Source organism: Mustela nivalis (genome assembly GCF_964662115.1).
Source record: "Mustela nivalis genome assembly, contig: HAP1_SCAFFOLD_1177, whole genome shotgun sequence".
Classification (NCBI taxonomy): Eukaryota; Metazoa; Chordata; class Mammalia; order Carnivora; family Mustelidae; genus Mustela; species Mustela nivalis.
This window is the reverse complement of record NW_028135487.1, coordinates 112928-132823: the sequence shown is the minus strand read 5'-3', so window position 1 is coordinate 132823 and position 19896 is coordinate 112928. Positions and strand designations below refer to the sequence as shown.

General features: G+C 45.7%; 1 pseudogene across 1 annotated transcript; it reads left to right on the top strand.

The window, feature by feature from the left end:
• The first annotated feature begins 1309 nt into the window (after positions 1 to 1309).
• On the top strand, positions 1310 to 19550 carry LOC309857760 (mitochondrial ornithine transporter 1-like; annotated as a pseudogene). The gene is made up of 7 exons: positions 1310 to 1369; positions 9348 to 9670; positions 13580 to 13717; positions 16830 to 16999; positions 17954 to 18112; positions 18717 to 18844; positions 19137 to 19550. The product of its transcript is annotated as a mitochondrial ornithine transporter 1-like (transcript).
• The last annotated feature ends 346 nt before the right edge of the window (positions 19551 to 19896 follow it).

Sequence of the window (19896 nt, the reverse complement as noted above, 5' to 3'; positions counted from 1 at the left end):
TAACCTTCTGAGAGAGATTCCAGAAGCCAACTTCTTCTCACCCTGCAAGGAAAAACACAGATACCCTCCCTTTCTCATTCCTGTAACTTCAGGAGCCAGCCTAAAATTAATGCAGACACAGAAACTGGATCCATCCTTGATAATCCTGAGATGTTAAAACAAACTAACTCTAGTTACTGGTGTGTGAATGTGGTGTGCAGTGTATGTGTGGTGTGATGGTGTGTGTATGTGGTATATACAGTATGTGTGGTGTGTGTGTGTGTGTGTGTGTGTGTGTGTGTGAGCATGCTGTGATGGTATGTGTATGTGGTATGTAGAGTATATGTGGTATAGTGTGTGTGTAGTCTGTGTGTGTGTATGTATGTGGTATGTGGGGTATGTGTGATGGCGTGTAACCATTGGACTACTGATCTCAACTCAGGTCTTAATCTCAGGGTGGTGAATTCAAGCCCCGAGTTGGGCTCCATGGAGCCTACTTAAAACAAATGAACAGACGAACAAATAAACAAAAACTTTCAGTGATACTGAAATTTTCCATACCTGTCCTGCCCCATATGGGAGCCACTAGCCATATATTAAGTACTTAAATGTGTCGAGGGCAACTGAAGCAATGAATTTACTTTATTTCCTTGTAAGTTCAAGCTAAGCAGCCACATGTAGTGATGGGCTACCCAAATGTATCATTCCAGAGGCCAGGGAAACAGTTAAAAGCAAAGATCCTCGATCTTGCCAGTTTATATTTTGGGATGAAGACAGAGGTGAGAGGAAAAGAGAAAGACAATAAAGAAGAGACATAATACTTAAGTGGATTATATGGCATGTGATATGTTGCAGAAAATTAAAAAGTACAGCACAGTCAACAGAGGCTAGTTTGCATTTTGAAATAGAGTGATCACACCAATCATAAAACTTTCTCATCCTTTGGTTAAGATAATTTGGTCTGATTCAATTCCTACTCCAACTTCTCTCCTTCTCTCTTCCCTTTCCTCTTGTGAGTTCAGCTCCTCCAAGATGGGGCAGGAAGGGGACAGGAAAGTCAGGCTTGCCTTTTGCATGGGCCCTGCTCTGGGTCCATCTGATGCTGGTGGTCTCTGCCCAGATGAAGCTCTTCAGAGACTATGCTGTGGGGTTCTTTAGGGCAGAGTGTGCAGGTTTGCCCTGGCTCCCTCCATGCTGGAGCACTCCTCTCAGACAAGGGCAGTGGCTTCTGCTGCGGTTAGCCTACTCCCAAACCCTCTTCAGGCAATAGATCATCTCCTTTGGCTCCTTGAGCAGCCCCCCGGCTCCTCCCTTCCTGTCACGTGGGGCCATGGCACTGGCTGAGAGCCCTGATGTCCTTACCAGACCATTAGACCTTCAAACCAGCAGGGTAAGCCTTTCCACCTTCAGAAATCTCTGAGAAACAGGCATCAGTCCTTAGGTCCATGAGACCTCTGCACTCTGGCTGCCCCCAATACACACACCAAGTCCTCCTGAGACCCCCTTATCATGCTTGACTCTGCTTGGACAGTTTACTGCACCATGGAGGACATGGACTTGGCAGCTCACAGTCTGCCGGCTGGGAAGAGAGCCAAACACATTCCTCTCAATGCTAAAAAAGCATATTATTGAAGTGTAGTTGACATACAATGTTTTATTAGTCTAGGCACACAACATAGAGATTTGACAATGCTGTACATCACACAACGCTCGCAATGGTAAGTGTGGTCACCATCTGTCACCATATGTTATCACCACCTTATTGACTATAGTTCCTGTGCTATACTTTTCATCTCTGTGACTTGTTTTATGAAACTGGAAGGTTTTTTTTTTTTAAGATTTTTATTTATTTATTTGACAGAGATCACAAGTAGGCAGAGAAGCAGGCAGAGAGAGAGAGGGATGCAGGCTCCCCACTGAGCAGAGAGCCTGATGCAGGGCTTGATCCCAGGCCCCTGGGATCATGACCTGAGCCAAAGGCAGAGGCTTAACCCAATGAGCCACCCAGGCGCCCCTGAAACTTTTTTTTTTAAGATTTTATTTATTTGGGGCATCTGGTTGTCTCAGTGGGTTAAAGACTCTGCTTTTGACTCGGGTCATGGTCCCGGGTCTTGGGATCGAACCCTGCATCTGGCTGTCTGCTCAGCGGCAAGCCTGCTTTCTCCACTCTATCACTGCCTGCTTCTCTGCCTACTTGTGATCTCTGTCAAATGAATGGATAAAATCTTAAAAAAAAAAGATTTTATTTATTTAACAGAGAGAGAGACCACAAGCAGGGGGCCGTGGCAGGGAGAGGGCGAAGCATGTTTCTCACAGAACAGAGGAAGCCTGATATGGGATTCGATCCCAGGACCCTGGGACCATAATCTGAGCTGAAGACAATCACCCAACAAACTGAGACACCCAGGTGCCCAGTGTGAGTTTATTTCTGGGCCTCTAATCTGTTATTTTAATCTATGAATCTCTTTCTGTGGCAGTACTGTACTGCTTTTATTACTACTGCTTTGTAGTTATTTGGGGGGGGGAAGGAAACGGTTTAATAAAAAGATTCAAGATTCACATCAATATTAATGATAAAGTTACCTTTCTCTTGATAAGAGCTCAACTTTCGCCTTTCTCGTTTTAACATTTCTTGCCACATTTTTTCCTGTGTTTTTCTGTTACTTTCACCCCATCTCCTCCTGTCTATGATCCTATTGACGGATTCCCTCCATCTCCCTAGTAGTTTACACTCGATCTTTAGCAAAAGGCCAAGAGATGATCCCCAGTAGTTTAGAAACTAGACTTGTACATAAGCTACAATGATTGAATTCATTTTAGCACACTCTTTAACTTTACTAACATCTAGGTAGTATCCATAACCTTCTTTTCCTATATTCCCCAAGAGCATTGTTAGCTGTTCATCTTCCTGAGTAGAAATGTAGCATTTTATTTTCCTGTTTTCCTTTTTTGATGTGGGAGAAAGATAATCTACATTGTGTGTATGTGTTTATAGTCACCCTAGATTGCTAAAGTATATCCTCCAGTGATTCTTTCAAAGAGGGTATGCAAGAAACAAACTGTGAATTCTTTCATATCAAAAAATGTCTTTTTTTTTACCTTCAAAATAAAATGCCACTTTGGATGGATGTAGGATTCTAGGTTTAAATGTTTTCCTCTGGAAATTTTATGTTACTGCCCCATTTCCTTCTAGGATCCAGAGTGTCCAGTAAGTCTGCTGTCAGTCTGATTCTTGTTCCTTTGTAGGTTCACACTCCTCTTTCTGGAAGACTTTATGATTTTTTTTTTTATCCTTGGAATTCCCAGATCCCTAGGAGTCTTTATTCATCAATCTTACTGAGTACTTGGTAAGCACTGTCAGTCTCAAGACTTGAATTTTTCTGGGCACCTGGGTGGCACAGTTGGTTAAGCAACTGCCTTTGGATCTCAAGTCATGATCCTGGAGTCCTGGGATCCAGTCCAACATCCAGCTCCCTGCTAAGAGCGTGGTCTGCTTCTCCCTCTGACCCTCCCCCCTTTCATGCATTCTCTGTGTCCCTCTCTCATAAATAAATAAAATCTTAGAAAAAAAGACTTGAATCTTTCTTTAGCTCTGGGAAGTTTTCTTCAATTATTAATTATTTCCTCTGCTCCATTCCCTTTATTATCTTTTTCTGGAATTCCTGTCAAATGGATGTTGGAGCTTCTGGATCTCGCCTCTATATCTGGATCTTTCTTTATTATCTCTTTGGCCCTTTGCATTGTAACCTTAGAACGTTCTTCAAGTCGATCTTCTAGATCATTACTTGTCTCTTTAAGTAGGTCTTTTCAGCTATTCAGAGCATCCATGGAGTTCTTTATTTACAAGACATCTGGATAATAATTTTTAATATTTCTAATCTCCTCTTTTATTTCTTTGTAGTTATTAATTCCATTTCTAAAATTTTCTTCTCTTATATTATCTGTTTTGTTAAGTGTTGGCACCTTTGTTTGGAGAGTTTTGTGTCTGTTTTCCTTCAAACTATGGTGATTCCTGATGGGAGTACTCAAATTTGTACATAAATGCCTATTCTGCTTACCAGAACTTATCTCTAGTGACTTTGAGGGAGAGGTCAAACACAAGGTTAGACAGACCGTCCCAATTCCTTGATTTATGAGCATATCTGTTTCCTCTTTTTTCTGGGGTTTTTGTTCCATCCAAGGTTTCACCAATTTTTATCTGAGTCCCAAGCCAAATAATTTTAGGCAATTTCTTTAAGTCCATTGGAGACCTCTCTTATCTCAATCTGGAAGGCAAGTCTTTACATGTTCTACTTCAGGGTCCTCTCCTTCGTCCCACGATAAAACTACTTCCATTTCCTACCCTGAACATTCTTCCTCCTCTGGCTCAGAATCTTCTACTTCTTTAGTTACAATAATCTCCAAGGCATCTTTGGTCATTTCCTCAACTCCATGCTTCATATTTACCACAGTATGGCATTGGAAGATGGAATCCTTTCCTCACATTATTCCAAAGCCACCTCTTCTCCCTTCTTCCGCACCTTCAAGCCTCCTTCCTCCCTCCTCTTATAAATCTTAGCCGTCTTCCTGTCGAGGGTTTGTTTTTCCTTCCACTCTGAAGACCCTTCCTCCTGAGTCTCTATGTTCTTCACCTCCTCTGGCTCAGCAACCTTTACCTCTTTAACAAATAGCTCAAGCCATCACCAGTTTCGTCCCCAGTTCCATGCTTTGAGTTTACTAGTTTTATCTACTTTTTCTTGAATTTGTATCTTCCTCCTTCCTTTTTTCATTTTGTGGGAGTGTATCTTTCAGTAATTCTTTCATAAATGATTTCTGGCTGGTAAATTTGATGCGGCTTTACATATCTGAAAAGGTCCTTCACCACCCTTAAGGCCTAAATGCTCATTTAACTGGATATAGAATTTAAATTCAAAATCACTTTCCCTTAGAATGTTGAAGACATTAACTCCATTGCTTTCTAATATTCAGTGTTGCTGATGAAAAGTCTGCTGCCAATGCAAGTCTTGCTCCTTTATCTTCTCTGGAGGTTTGTAGAATATTTGCTTTATTCTTTAAACTGAGAGGGATTTTTTTTCCCATCTTTGCTTTGACCAGTTCGTCCTCTGCAATGTCTCTCTTCTCTCCTGGTACTTCTGTAGGATGCTCTGTCTCTGCATCCATCAACTGTATTGCTTATGGCTTCTTCCCCACTTCCCATGACTTTGTGTTTTTGTGATCCATCATGGGGCAATTCCTTGCCTTGGTTTGTCTTTTATGCTTTAGCTTCATCTAATTTGCTAGTTACTTCTTTTCTTCTAAAAATCAAATTTTCAATATCCTCAACTATTTTAGAGTGTGCTGCTCCTGTTTTCTTAATCCTGTTTTTTATGTGACTATATCTTTTATTTGTTACTACTCCTTTTTGGTACAAGAATTCTTTGGATTTTTCATTCTAAAATTTCCTTCAGGTCCTATTTTAAAAAGGATTTTAAGTTATTTACTTGAAAAAGAGAGTGAGCACAAGTGTGAGTGCAAACAGTAGAGGGAGAGGCAAGAGGGGCAGAGAGACAGAGAGAGAAGCAGGCTCTCTGCTGAGGAGGGAGTCCGATGTGGGCTTGGATACCAGGACTCTGAGGTCATGACCTGAGCTGAAGGCAGATGCTTAACTGAGTCACCCAGGCCCCCCTCCTTCAGGTCATTTTTAAGATTGTCTTATCTTTTCAACCACCAAGTCCAGGTTTTCCATCAAGCCTTTAAACTTCCTCATGATAACTACTGATGTGTCTCTGCATTTTCAGTCTAATACGTGCGCCATCTTCTGGTCATTTTCTGTCAACCGAATTCTTTCCCCATGGTGATATTTTCCTATTTCTTTGTGAAAGTCTAGTAATTCCTTCCTTCCTTCCTTTCTTCTTTCCTTCCTTCCTTCCTTCCTTCCTTCCTTCCTTCCTTCCTTTCTTTCTCTCAAGATTTTACTTTTAAGTAATCTTTTTACCCAATGTAGGGCTCGAACTCACAACCCTAACATCCAGAGCTGCATGCTCTTCTGACAGCTAACCAGGCATGCCAAGTCTAGCAATTTTTGACTGTACATGAGACATTGTTATGTATTCAAAACAGAAGTATTTTATTTTGCTGAAGAGTAATTTTTGTTTTTTCAAGCCCGTTCAACTCTCCCAAACTAAAAAATCTTAAAAATATCTATATGTATCTATATACATCTATCTATACATATCATCCAGTGAGAGTCTTCAACTACAAGGAAGTTATCTGCAGAGCAGTATTTGGTCTTCAGCACAGCCATGTCTCAGTGCCTCAACAAGGGATCCAGCCTGAGGATACACACACACACACATGCACACGCACATGAACACACACCAAGGGCTTTGTAGTATATCTAGAAATCTGGGATTGCAATACCTCCATCTTTGTTGTTCTTTCTCGAGATTGCTTTGTTTACTCAAGAACACTTGTGCTTCCGTACAAATTTTAGGATTATTTGTCTGGTTCTTTGAAAAATGCTGGTGGTATTTTGGTAAGGATTGCATTGAATCCATTGATTTGCTTTGGGTAACATGGACATTTTAACAGTTTTTTTCTTCCAATTCATAATCATGGTACAATGTTCCATTTGTGCTGTCTTCAATCTCTTTCTCATTGCTGTATAAGTTGCAGAGAACAGGTCTTTACCTCCTTGGTTAAGTTTATTCCTAAGTCTTCTATTCTTTTTGTTGCAATTAAGCAGAATATTTATCAAGTGCCTCCTTTGGGTTTGAGGTTCTCCATTTTTGCATGGGTGGACAAGGTGGTCCTGGACCTTCTGGTGAAGGGTCTGCTGCTTGGTCATCCCCATTTTCACCACCGACACCATCCCTGCCAGGTTAGATTTCCTGACCACCTTGTTATTTGCTGACTCAACTATTTTAAGCATAGAAAACCCACAACACTGGCCCTGGTAAAGTATAGAGTGCACCATGGTCTGAGCCCCTCTCCTGCAGGGCCTTTTGGGACATCTATGAAAGAACACAGAACTATTTCTATTTTTCAGTCAAGGAGAATGAGATGATCAGAGGTCTATGCTTTGAGCAAGTGGAGAAATACTCCTCTAAGTTATTCATAGCTTCTGGGATACCTGATGGGTATCTGAGGACCTGCTAGGTCTCAGTGGCTGGTGCTGGTGTTCCGAATCGTCATCACCCACTTAACGGGGGCCTAGACAGTGTCGTTTGTGGTAAATTACATGGGAGTCAGTTACCTCCATAGATGAGCGGAGGGAAATGTAGTTAGTATTTGAGCATGCACTAGCCTCCTACCTTCTCGCTGTTGGAAATGTAACTGTTACAGATATGCAACAAGTCCTTGTACTAGCAGCCTGTGATGTCGGAACTGTTGAAGATGATTGAGTTAAACTATGGAAAGGTTCCAGTTAAAATTGCAGTGCTCTGAATGAAGTGGTTTATTCACTTTATCTGTGTCTTGGTCACCTAAATTTTGTACCCTCTTTAAAAATGCTGACATTCACCTCTTCTTTTGGAATAATTATTTTTTATATAATTAGGGTCCTATTTTATTCCTAGAAGTACCTGAGAGAGAATAACTATAATTGTAGTACAAATATACTTGCAATTGCTTAAAAGAAGAGCTCACAGTTTTCAGGCTCCTTGAACATGTTTATCTGCCAGTAATTTGTGGGAGTTATTGAAAACAGCCCCTCTCCTGTCTCTACTTTGCACAATTCAGACAGAGTAACTATGTAATGTCAGTTATGAAATCGCACAAAATTACATAAAATATTTATGTAAGCCTTCTCTTCCATTTTTTAAAAATATTTTATTTATTTATTTGACAGAGATCACAAGTAGGCAGAGAGGCAGGCAGAGAGAGAGGAGAAAGCAGGCTCCCTGCTGAGCAAAGAGCCCAATGGGGGGCTTGATCCCAGGACCCTGGGATCATGACCTGAGCCGAAGGCAGAGGCTTTAACCCACTGAGCCACCCAGGTGCCCCTTCTCTTCCATTTTTTAAAAAAAGGTCTTGAGGTGGGGGCAGGAGCAGAGGGGGAAGAATAAGCAGACCCCATGCGGAGCACTGAGCCCAACGCGGGGCTCAGTCTCACAACCCAAAGAACAGGACCTTAGCCCAAATCAAGAGTCTGATACTTGACTGACTGAGCCATCCAGGGGCCCCGCCTTCTCTTCAATTTTGATGACACTTTAAAAACCTAATCCAGGGGTCCCTGAGTGGCTCAGTGGGTTAAGCCTCTGCTTTTGGCTCAGGTCATGGTCTCAGGGTCCTGGGATCAAGTCCCGCATCCAGTTCTCTGCTCAGTGGGGAACCTGCTTCTCCCTCTTTCTCTCTGCCTGCCTCTCTGCCTACTTGTAATCTCTCTCTGTCAAATAAATAAATACAATCTCTTATACATACATACATACATACATACATACATACATACATACATACCTAATCCAATAGTTAGGTTTTCTGACATAAACAGTGGACATCTGAGATGCAGGGATCTCTGAGGCCCAGGAAAGGTAGAAGCATTAACGAGTGGCATTTTTCAAATGCTGACCTAGGCCAGGGTCCGGGGTTAAGACAGGGTGGCATGGCTAGAGTTCATTCTTTTCCTTACCTTCAGACTTTTTTATTGAGGTCCTCTACAGCAATTTAGATTTTGCTGTTTTCTAAACTCTTACAATATAAAAGTGTAAAAATACATGATTGATGCTAAGCACGGTAGGATTCAGTGCATTCTCCCTTCGAATACGAATCATTGGTTGGTAGAATCCAGATGAAAATTTTCCGTGTGGTCCAATTTTAGCTCTTTAGGGATTAGCCAGACTCTCTGTCATCTTTCTCTGTTGCCTCTTTCCCTGTTTTTCTGATAGTCATCTGTGCTGCGGGGATTAGGCAGAGAGGGGTGAGTCCCTCCTGCCAGACTTCTCCTCCCTCCCTTGCTATGACTGCACGCAGCAGAGGGACTGTTCTTCATGAGCCGTTCCCGCAGCAGCTGTTATCTTCAGCCTTCTCGTCCATTTTTATGTAATCCTCGTGCAAACTGGATGGGGAGCCAAGGCTCCGAAGTTAATATCGCTTGTCCAGACTCTCACAGCAGAGCCGGCCTTAGGGACCAAGTCCATCTGACCCAATTGCTGACCCCTCCGCACACACGCCACCCCCGTGTGCCCTGCGGTCTTGACTGTTGAACACGTGTCTGTCTCTCCCACCGAGGGTGGGTTCCTTCAGAGCTGGAGCTGGGTGCCGGGCACAGTGGGGACCCTTATTTGTTAACTGAACTGGGCTTGGAGGTTTCATTGCCGGTGAGGGGTGGGAAGAGAGGTTGGAGTGAAAGCCCTGCGGTAGGGTACTTATCATTCTCTAAATTTCTGTAGGTGTTTGTGGCTGCATTCCAAACCAGAAGACGGGTGCTGGAGGAGGCTTCTGTCCTGCTTTTAGGGGGCACAGCATGTGTACTGACCGGGCAGCCCTCTGACACCTTGAAAGTGAAGATGAAGATGTTCCCTGACCTGTACCGGGGCTTCACCGACTGCTGCCTGAAGACCTACTCCCAGGTGGGCTTCCGCAGCTTCTACAAGGGGACCAGCCCAGCGCTGATCGCCAACATCGCCGAGAACTCGGTCCTCTTCATGTGCTACAGCTTCTGCCAACAGGTGGTGTGGAAAGTGGTTTGATTGGAGAAGCAGGCCAGGCTGAGGTGAGTTGTGGGCACTAACACTTTCTTCCTTTGTTTAGGAAAGACACCATTTTTGATAAACATAAACTTTTATGATACCTTATGGGAAGAGTGTTTCCTTTTCTAAAATAACCACTTTGTTTCTGATTGTGAAGTTGTCATGTAAAACTTGCAGAAGGCTGGTCAGTAATGCACCATGAATAAGGAGGTGCCCTTACATTCTGCTGTTCTTCAGGAAGATGCTTTTCAGATGCCCTGGTGGTACTGCTTCTCTTGTGGGCACCAGGGCTGGACGGGAGCCACAGGTGCAACTTGTGAGCGGAGCTTTGGGTTCCCCTTCATCAGAGTGCAGAGGACTGGAAGAAGCTGCCTGAGCCAGACAGGCTGGAGAGCAACTTGGAATTTTAGGAGGAGCTGGAAACATCTGTGAAGATGTGGATGGACTGACTCTTTGGCCAAGTCTGCCCAAACATCAGACTTCAGCTTGTGCCGCATCCTCCCTTGCATATTTATTTACACAGAGACCATAGAGGATTCAGAAACCACCAGGATGTGTAGTCCTCCCCTTTTTGAACATTGATTTATTTTAAATCATTGAAACTTATATCAGGTTCATGGTTGGGAAGATAGCTGTATGGGTTGTTTCGGTAGGAACTGGAAACCCATTTGTAACTCCAGTCCCACCCGACTGTAGGCCCCTTCTGTACAGAAGTGTTCTCTGGAGACGCCTAGTGACCTCAAAGATGTGCCCTTTTTTTCGCAGGAGTTTTGTCTTCATGGATGGAATGTGTTTTTTAAAAGCTTGGGACTGGGTGGAATCATCCAGGGAGATAGCATCTATAGAGGGCTGTGCATGGATTCCAGGACCTTCCAGCACAGAAGGGGTCATGAAGAGGAGGAGGAAGTAAATAAATAAGCAGGAGAGAAACCAGGAGTGTTTGGGATCTCATGTTAGAGACTGACAGAAAGAACACTATAGCAACTGTCACTCTTCCTGCTAGAGGAGGAAACCTTCTCTGGGACAAGATGGGAAGTTTAGGTCCCCTCCGACATTCCCAGAGGAGGAGGCCTTATGGAGAAGATGGAGGTAGGAAGCAGCCTATGAGGTCCTGGAGGAAGTCCTCCAGCCAAGAAGCCATTCTGTTTCATGTGGTCTCACCCCGTACCCTCCTCTCCAGTCCTGGTGAGGCAGGAGGGAGCTGCATCTTCATCCCACACAACAGTGTTTGCTTATTACCTGGCAGGGAGTGGCCACATTAGAGTTGATGGAGCTGGGGCACCCACACCTGTCCTGTTTTGTTCATCCCTCCTCATGATCTGTGAGAGCAGCAGAGCTCTCCCTGCAGTTCTGTTTTAAAACTGGGGACTCCCGACTTGCAGATACTGGCTTAGGATCCTATTACTTGAGCTCATAACTGAGCACAGGACCCAGAGCCGTGTCTTCTGAGTCCCCATCCAGAACTCTTGCCGTAAGACCAGAGTCAGGACTCTAGACTGTGGTAGGGGTCAGGTCTAGAGGAAGGCGTGGTCAGTAGAGGCAATGAAAGGAAAGCACTGCTTGGAAGAGCCTGCCATGAATTTCAGCAATGATACCGTAAATATTTGCATGTCCTTGGCTTGAATGCCACCCCGAGTAGAGTTCTCCTTTGACCTTTGTCCACATGGGGTCCTAACACAGCAGGAGGGTTCAGGTACATGTTTGTTGAATGGGAGATAAGCAGCCGATTCTTACCAAATCCCATCCTGTGCCTGCTGCGGTTTCAGTTCTGGGTCTAACGCCTCTCCTGCAGGTGCAGCCTGGGGCCCCGTGTGCCTCACTGGGCGCCCAGGTAGGGGAGAGGACTAAGAGTCCACTGCAGGTGTGCTTTGGCCTTGCTGTTGCACTAGAACAGCGTGCTCATACTCAGGCCCCCGACTCTTAGGCTGAAGGGCTTCCACACCGATCGATGCCATCTTTGTTCCCGCAAACCTGGCCGTTCTGGCTGCTGGTCAGCAAATTGATGAAGGGTGCCCGAGGGAAAAAAAGCCTGGATCTGCAGGCTGGCTGAAAGACTACAGAAGCCACCTGAAGCTTTGGTCTTGACAGTCCACCGAGTACGTGTGAACCATGTTGGACAGTTTCCATTTGCTAGAACCTGAGCACCAGCAGAGTTGCATGTCGCTGGGTAATGGCCTCATACCCGATTCTCTGAAATGAGAAGCAAGTCTGGAACACAAGCAGGGTCTCCATCCTGGAAGAAAGCCTCGCTCCCCACCAACTCTTCTGGAAGCAGACAGGCTTGGGCCCTGCCCTCCGTCTGCCCATGGCCCCGATGCCAGGTCACCGGGGACCAGAAAGTTGGGGCTGAGATTGGAGGCGGCCCTTGATTTTCTCTTCCTGTCTGACGTCCCTTCGTGTGACTGTTTAACAGAACCCCGGACATTCGCATGTGCTCGGTCTGTTAGACTTTTGCTCACGGTTTGGGGAAAGCTTGGGAGGGGATCTCCGTAGCCTGGGAGGGGGTTGCCTCACGGGGGTGTGGCGTCCTGGTGTTTAGGTGACACAGGCTGCTGGCTTAACAGGTGAGAGTCAGGGAGCCAGTCGTCCTGTGAGCAGCTCACTCTTCCTGCCCAGTCCCGGGTGCCAGCAGAGCTCTTGTGACCGAACACTCCGGGGATGGAAGGGATCTTATTTTCTGACCCTTGTGAACGCTCAGGAGAATTCCTGACAGTTAATCTCTCAGACTTTTCCCCGTATTTTTGAACTCTGATGGGACCTCGATTTCACAGCCCTGCTGGTGACTGTGGCTGCTTGTTCCAGACCCTCCTGTGGTGAAATGAATGCTTGTGTTCCGTGCATTTGCTTCTCCATTTAGATTCCTGGTGTAGCCATTTTACCTCCAGCCCTGGAGCTTGCTGACCCCTCCTTCACCCCCTCCTCCCCTGTCCTTGCTCCTGCTGCCCTCTGGGGCTGAGGTCAGGAGGTCGTCAGCGGAACTGGGAAATCTTTTTTGCAATGAGCAGCTTTTTGGTTAAAGATTTATTGTGGGCTTTCATCTGCAACAGTAACATTGTACATGTGGTTGTTCCACGTTGGATTTGGGGCATGCAGGGATGGCCCCAGAACCTCGCTTTATGAAGCTTAGTGGCAGATACGCCGTAGTATCGTGATGGTGTGTCTTTGGGGTAGTGGGAGTTTGGGTAATTTTTTTACTCCCTCTTTTTTTGTTTGTTTGTTTTTGTTTTTTGATTGTTTGTTTTCTATATCACTGTGTTTTAGTGTGGCTGCTGTAACAAAATACTGTCAACTGGATGGCTTAAACAAACATTTGTTTCTCTCAGTTTTGAAAACTGGAAAGCCCAAGATCATGGTGCTGGTTGATTGGGTGTCTGGTGAGGGCCTATTTCCTGGATTACAGAGGGACACCTTCTTGCTGTGTCCTCAAAGGGTGGATAGAGAGAGCGGTGGCCTCTTATAAGGACACTGATTGCATCATGGGGGGTTCTACCCTCACGACCTCACTAAACCTAAGCACCTCCCAGAGGCCCCCTCCGAATACGTCACCTTGGGGGATTATGGCTCCTGCATAGAGCCTTAGGGGTGGGGGATATATTCCGTGCGTGTCGCCAGGACTATGACTAATAAAAGGAGCTGGATCTTGCAGTCAGGCAGACCCAGGTCTGAATCCTAGCATTGCAACGTGGTAGTGGTGTGACTTCAGGTACATTAGGTATTATGCACGGTTTTTCCACATGAAATTTGGGGTGTCGGTATCGGTGTTGGATTTCCAGGGCTGGGATCCTTAGATGAAACCGCATGTGCGAGTTCCCAGTGGGCACTCGGCAAAGGGTTCCTCTCCTTTGATCCTTGCTCTCCCTTACAGCTGAGCGCTTTGAGTGGGGAGTGCTGAATAAACGAATGACCAGACTCCCGTGCTGGTTTCCTTCCAGTGATCTGTAGAACGCAGCCGCGGGTTCCTTCGCCTCTGCCTTTGCGGCCCTGGTGCTCTGTCCCACTGAGCTCGTCAAGTGCCGGCTGCAGACCATGTATGAGATGGAGTCGTCAGGGAAGATTGCCAGAAGCCACAAGTAAGTGCTGTTCGGGGTTTCTCATTGCCTTGGTGCATTGAGCATTTGTCAGTTTTATATTCTACTAAAACTCAGTGGCAGAGAAAGAGATTTATCTACTCCAAAATACTGTGGTTTTAGAACTCTTTCCCCTACCAGTCAGAGGGGGACTTCCTAAATGACCTTTCAGAGGCCGGACCCACTCCTGCTCCCTCAACGGACCACTGTCTGCAGATGTTTCACACCTGGGACGTGGAGAGGCCGAGAGCTCCTCTCACTCTTGGCTCATCGAGTGCATGAGGCAGTGTCCCCAGCTGTGTTGGAGGCACTCAGCAGACAGCTTTGAAACTGTGTCTGAGAGCTGAGCCTTCAGAATTGCCAACTTAGGTTCCAAGATGGATATTTGGTGCCCATTCCCAGGTTTCACGTGAGCGGATCAGCCCAGATTTCAGGGTCACTCTCTTACCTACCCCCGCACCCTTCTCGTGTACCGACAGCGAGCCTGGCTTCTGAACACTCCTCAGAGCCCTGGGGAGCTACTCTGCAGTTATCAGAATGCTCTCCCCCTCAGTCCTGCAAACAGATTCTAGTTACATGAGTGTGTGTCATACACAGTGTGATTTATTGTCTTTATTAATCTCAACATTTGCTTATTTATCTTGACATCTGGCTGACTAAAGCTCTTTGTCACTGTGGTTGACTCAGTGTGTAAATCTGACCGGAAAAACCAGATTAGTTGACCTTTTACACAAGTAGTCTCCTCCCAGGGAGGGTGGGGTTTCTGACAGAGTTCTATATCCTGCACCCTGGGGATTCTTTACAACCAGTTTGAAGCTACTCTTTCTAGCCTAGAGGTCCAAAAGCATAAGTCTTTGAAACTTTTTATTGAAATCTGCTGTACACCCAGAAATCATAAGTGGGGGTTCTAATAGTCACTAAATATACAATTTGGTAACCAATGCCCAGATTCAGAGATAGAACAGGAACAGAACCCAGAAAATTGTTCTCATGTCCCCTAGGAGTAGTTTAAGGTGTTTTTTTTTTTTTCATTTAAATTTTTAATTTATATTCAATTTAGTTAACATATAAGGTATTATTAGTTCCAGGGTAGGATTTAGTGATTCATCACTTAAATACAACACTCAGTGCTAGTTACATCAAGCATCCTTCTTAATGCCCGTCACCAATTACCCCAACCCACCCCCCTCTCCTAAAGCAACCTTCAGTTGGTTTCCCAAGGTGCTTTTTTTTTTTTTTAAGATTTTATTTGTTTATTTGACAGACAGTATAAGTAGGCAGAAAGGCAGACAGAGACAGAGAGGGAAGCAGACGTGGGGCTCAATCCCAGGACCCTGGGATCATGACCTGAGCCGAAGGCAGATGCTTTAACCCACTGAGCCACCCAGGCACCCCTTCCTGAGGTTGTTTTAAGGAAATTAATTGTTGGCTCTAAAAACTTAAGCGAATGGACACCTTGCACAAAGGTAAGTATCGGTTGACAATATTTTAGGTGTGGCTATATACTCCTGGCCTACACAGGGTATATGGTACCTTGGGGTTAAGACTTGGTTCAGAAGGCAGGCCAGTCCCGTTGAGTTGGGTCACTGTGTTACATTCCCATTATAGAATGCGAGCTGAGTTGTAGGAAGGACCTAGATAATGAGTGATGCCTGATGAAGCCTTCTGAAATGCTTTTGATTACCGGGTGGTTTGATTCTTCACTGGTCTAAGCGAGGTCACATGCTGAGAGCACTGTGAAGAGCAAGGGGTTTCCTAATACACACCAAAGATGTGGTTTCTGCTGCTGTTTTCCTGACAGATAAGGCCTGCCATGGTGCACACCGTCAGGAAGAGGGGTCTAGACAGAAAGGATCCTGCATTACTGCTGCTCCAGGGCTCTGATCAGCCTGAAATAGAAGTTCCTGCCTACTTACTTTCTAAAACTAAATCCTCAGTGCCTCTTGCCCTGTACAGTTTCTAAGAATTTCCATTGTCGTGCCTTCAAGTAACATCTACTCCCTTAGTCCTTCACTGCACTAACACAAAGCGAAAAGACCGTAAGCATTGAACAGATTCCTTCTATACCCACCCGTTCGAAAGAAAGGTAGAGGAGGGTAGGCACAGAAGGAGGTAGAGGAGTGAGCGAATACGAGGGCATTTTATTCTTACTGAGAGTGTACAGCTCCTTATTGTAATTTCTCTTATTCATTGTTGGACAAAAGTGGGTATTGGCTCTTTTACATCTTGGATAATATCCAGAATGTATGAATGCATTTTTTTTTCAATGAACTAAAAAATAGATTTGTTTATTGAGGGCAAGAGGATGCAAGCAATATAAAAATCAGAGCTTGTCTGGCTTTCCCTGACTTTTCTTTCTCCGCCTGTCAAATGGGGGTTGGATTTTATTTGTATGTGTTCTGAGCGTCCTGATCCACTCCTGGAATCCTTTATACAGGGGGAAGCTGTGGGTCAGATTCCTGAAGACCACCTCCACTGACCACCTGTGGGGAGAACAGTCATCGGGCAGGAGTGTTGGCTTGGTAGCACCTACTTCTTTTCCCTTGTTTCTTGTGTACCATAAAATAGACCTTGCCTGCGATGGTGAGCCTTGCAACTAGCAAAAAGCAGCTCTAGAAACTTGCCTTGCCACGTTGGCACTGGTCTAGGTCCTTTGTTCTGTCCACACTCAGAGGAGGTCTTTCTGATTTTCCAGAAGTCCAGTGTACTCCTTCTCCAGGAGTGTTCTCAGGGCTTCCTTTCCTGAGTGGCACACTTGGGAAATGTGAACATGGTTCCATTTGAGACGGGTTTCTGGCGTAGTCTGCTGAAGTCTTGGCCGGAGGCACGGTGGCCACACACAGCTCTCTATGAATACACACTTTAATGATATTTCCTAGCTGTTGGACAGTTCAAGTGAGAACCGCTGTCCTAAAATAAAAGGATCTGTGCTTCTCTGAGATTTCCTCCCTGCAGAAGCCTCATTTTCAGAATTTGGGTCCGTGGGTTTCTAGAATCAGCCATTCCCTGCCTGCTCAGGGTTGAGCCAGGCCTGCCACTTGGGTGGGAATGCCAGGCTCGCACCCCAGTCCCCCCATTTCACTGGCCCTAAGCACAGCTGCCTGTCTCCCTGCAGCACAGTCTGGTCTGTGATGAAGAGCGTCCTCAGGAAGGACGGCCCCTTGGGCTTCTACCAAAGCCTCTCCAGCACCTTACTCCAAGAGGTGCCTGGCTATTTCCTCTTCTTTGGCGGCTACGAGCTGAGCAGGTTGTTTTTTGCATCAGGGAGATCAAAGGATGAGCTAGGTAAGCATTTGGCTGGGCTGGACCTGGCTGTGGCCTGCTTATTGCAGAGGCTGTGGGGGTCTGCTAGGCACGGAGGTTTCTGGAGGCTTGGAAAGGACCTTGGCACCTTCCTCTGGGTGCACTCATGTCCTTGCCACGAGAATGAAGCTGTGCATCCCAGACTTCTTTACTGTAGTAACATTTTAGGGGAGAAGTTAGAAATTACTTTCCTCTGGGGACTCTTTAATAAAGGGGTAAATCACCTGTAAAGTTGTTGCAATAAGCATAAAACTTGGTAACAAATCTTGAGTGTGTTTCCAGAGGACTGAAAAGTATTCTTTCTAGCTTGTCCTGTGTAGCAACTCGACGCAATCATGTCAATGTTTGGCTTGCATGAATGATTACTTGTTTCTTCTCAAACACATCACTTCAGTGGTTTGGTCTTATTCTGGGGTTAGGCAAGCTCCCAGGCTTAACTATCATGTTTAATAAGACAACTTTGGCTTTCGTGGTAAAGGAAGAATCAGGGCTGTGGAGCATTAACATAATGAAATACTGCAGACTGAGAGGGTTGGAAAAAACGTGACCTGTGTTTCAGTGGCCACTGTTCTCATTCCCATGGGGTGGGGGCGGGTTGCCCTGTTGCTGGGGGCCTGTTGGTTCTGTGTGGACCAGTCCTTCGGAGGGCAGGCCAGGAGGGCCACAGCGCCACAATGACCAGCACTGATCTGGTCCTGTGATGAGGTGCAGACCCAAAGTGCCACATGGGACCTTGTGTCCTCTGAGCAGAGAGCCCAAAGGGGGCTCAATCCCTGAGATCATGACCTGAGCTGAAGACAGATGCCTTACTGACTGAGCCACAGGTGCCCGAAGTATCAGCATTTTTATTTGCATCTACCTGCACCCACTACCACCTTGACCTCTGGAAATGCTGTCCTTGAGACAAAAATGCTGTTGGCTGCTTTCCTCCTCCAGGCCCTGTCCCTTTGATGTTAAGCGGTGTAGTTGGTGGGATCTGCCTCTGGCTTGCTGTTTACCCAGTGGATTGTGTCAAATCCAGAATTCAAGTTCTTTCCCTGTCTGGAAAACAGGCAGGATTTATCAGAACCTTTATAAGCATTGTGAAAAATAAAGGTGAGTCTGCTCATTGCAGAAATGGAGTGGGTATGTCTAGACCAGGTATTTCGCTGTAACCCTTGTGGAGGTCAATCACATGTGTGTGGTTGTTCTCTTCCCCTGCCCCCTGTCCTTTATCTAGTGCCCCTGCCTTAGCTTGCTTCCATTCTCAAGAATGTTTGCTGTCCTTGTTCCTCGCTTCTGGGCCAGGATTCTTTGTTCTAAATAGCCCGGAGGGAACTTTAAAACTCCAGATTGTTCCAAGGGGACAAATGCTTGGAAGTCAGCACCCCTTGTACTATAGAGTATAGATAGTATTAGAAAACCATCTCTAACAGAACCACTAAAGGATTTAAAAGAACTTGCTGAAAGTCCCTAATGCTCAGACTTCCTGAAGGTGATTGTCTCTATATTTTGAGAGTTAACGTAGGAGTGTCAAGATTTTCTAGTAGATGTTTGTATAATGCCCGGATCGTGCCTCTGGTGAGCAGAGACCTGTCCTTTCAGCATCCGCTCTACATCTTCCACCTCAGGAACTTCTCGGGCTTGATTTTGCGAGAGAGCAGTCACAGGGTGTGGAAACGGTTCAGTTCATACTCCAGAGTTGCATAAAGCCTCATAGTTGCGCAGAGCCCTTACGCCTCCCTCATCCACTTGGATCTTCATAACAGTCTGGGCAGTGCCAGCTGTGGACACAGGACTGTGCTTTTGGCCCAGTGTCTTGTGGTCCTTGTCCTCCCGACTGAATCTGTGAGGCTGCTGCCCTCCTGTGTTCTGGGGCTGCTTCTCTCTGCCCAGGTGAGGCCTCATACCAGGAGCGAGCCCGGGATTCGTGTGTGGTACCTGAGCGTCACCAAGATTTGCTGGAACACTGGATGCCTGGCCTCGTTGCCGTGAGCCTCCATCCTTCCCGTTCGTCCAGGGACACCTGGACAGAAGCCCTTCTGTCCCTTGTCGGCATTCAGTGTGTTGTCTGGATCTGTCGGTGTCCAGCCCTGGGCTCTGCGGCTTTACAGGCTCTCTCTGAGAAGGGGCATCTTAGTCTTTGATCACTTTTTGTCTTCTAGGAATAACAGCCTTATATTCTGGACTGAAACCCACAATGATCCGAGGGTTCCCTGCCAATAGGGCGCTCTTTCTGGCCTACGAATACAGTAGGAAGCTGATGAGCCAGTTCGAAGCCTACTGAAGTGTCCTGGCAAAACGAAATCCAAGTCTAGGCACGTGATCACGACAGTTCATCTCAGGGTTTCATGGAGTACAAGACCAATGGGGAATTATTTTGGTTTCATAGGAGTTCTGTTTTTTTTGGTCTTCCCTTATACTCTAAATCTTAAATTTTGTGAAAAGGGTCTCCATTTTATCCTATTAATTTCTGCCCATAATCGTACTGAAATTGAACTCAGTTGCTGCTCTTGTCCTTGGTGGGACATTTAGGGCGAGCCACCGACCCTGTACAGGATCTGAAAGGCTAAATATAGTTCGTTCAGGACTTTTCGTAAACCTGTATGTGTTCGTGCAGCTTGGATGGTTACATGTTAGAAGGCGTCATTTGGTTCCATGTTTAATTCTCAGATCTCACCAGAAAAACTCTGAGGTAACCATGTTTCATAAAGATGACTATGAGTGATTCCTTACTCTAGATGTAGGCTTTTAGAACCTTAGTACATGCACTGTGCTAAGTGGCTGAAGTTCAGTTTTTTTGTGGTGCTTGACAACTGAACTATGTAGATTTTGTAGAGGAGAACATATCCGCAAACTGGTGTGGCTTCCATGTTCACGATTTAAGTTAGGAGTAAGCC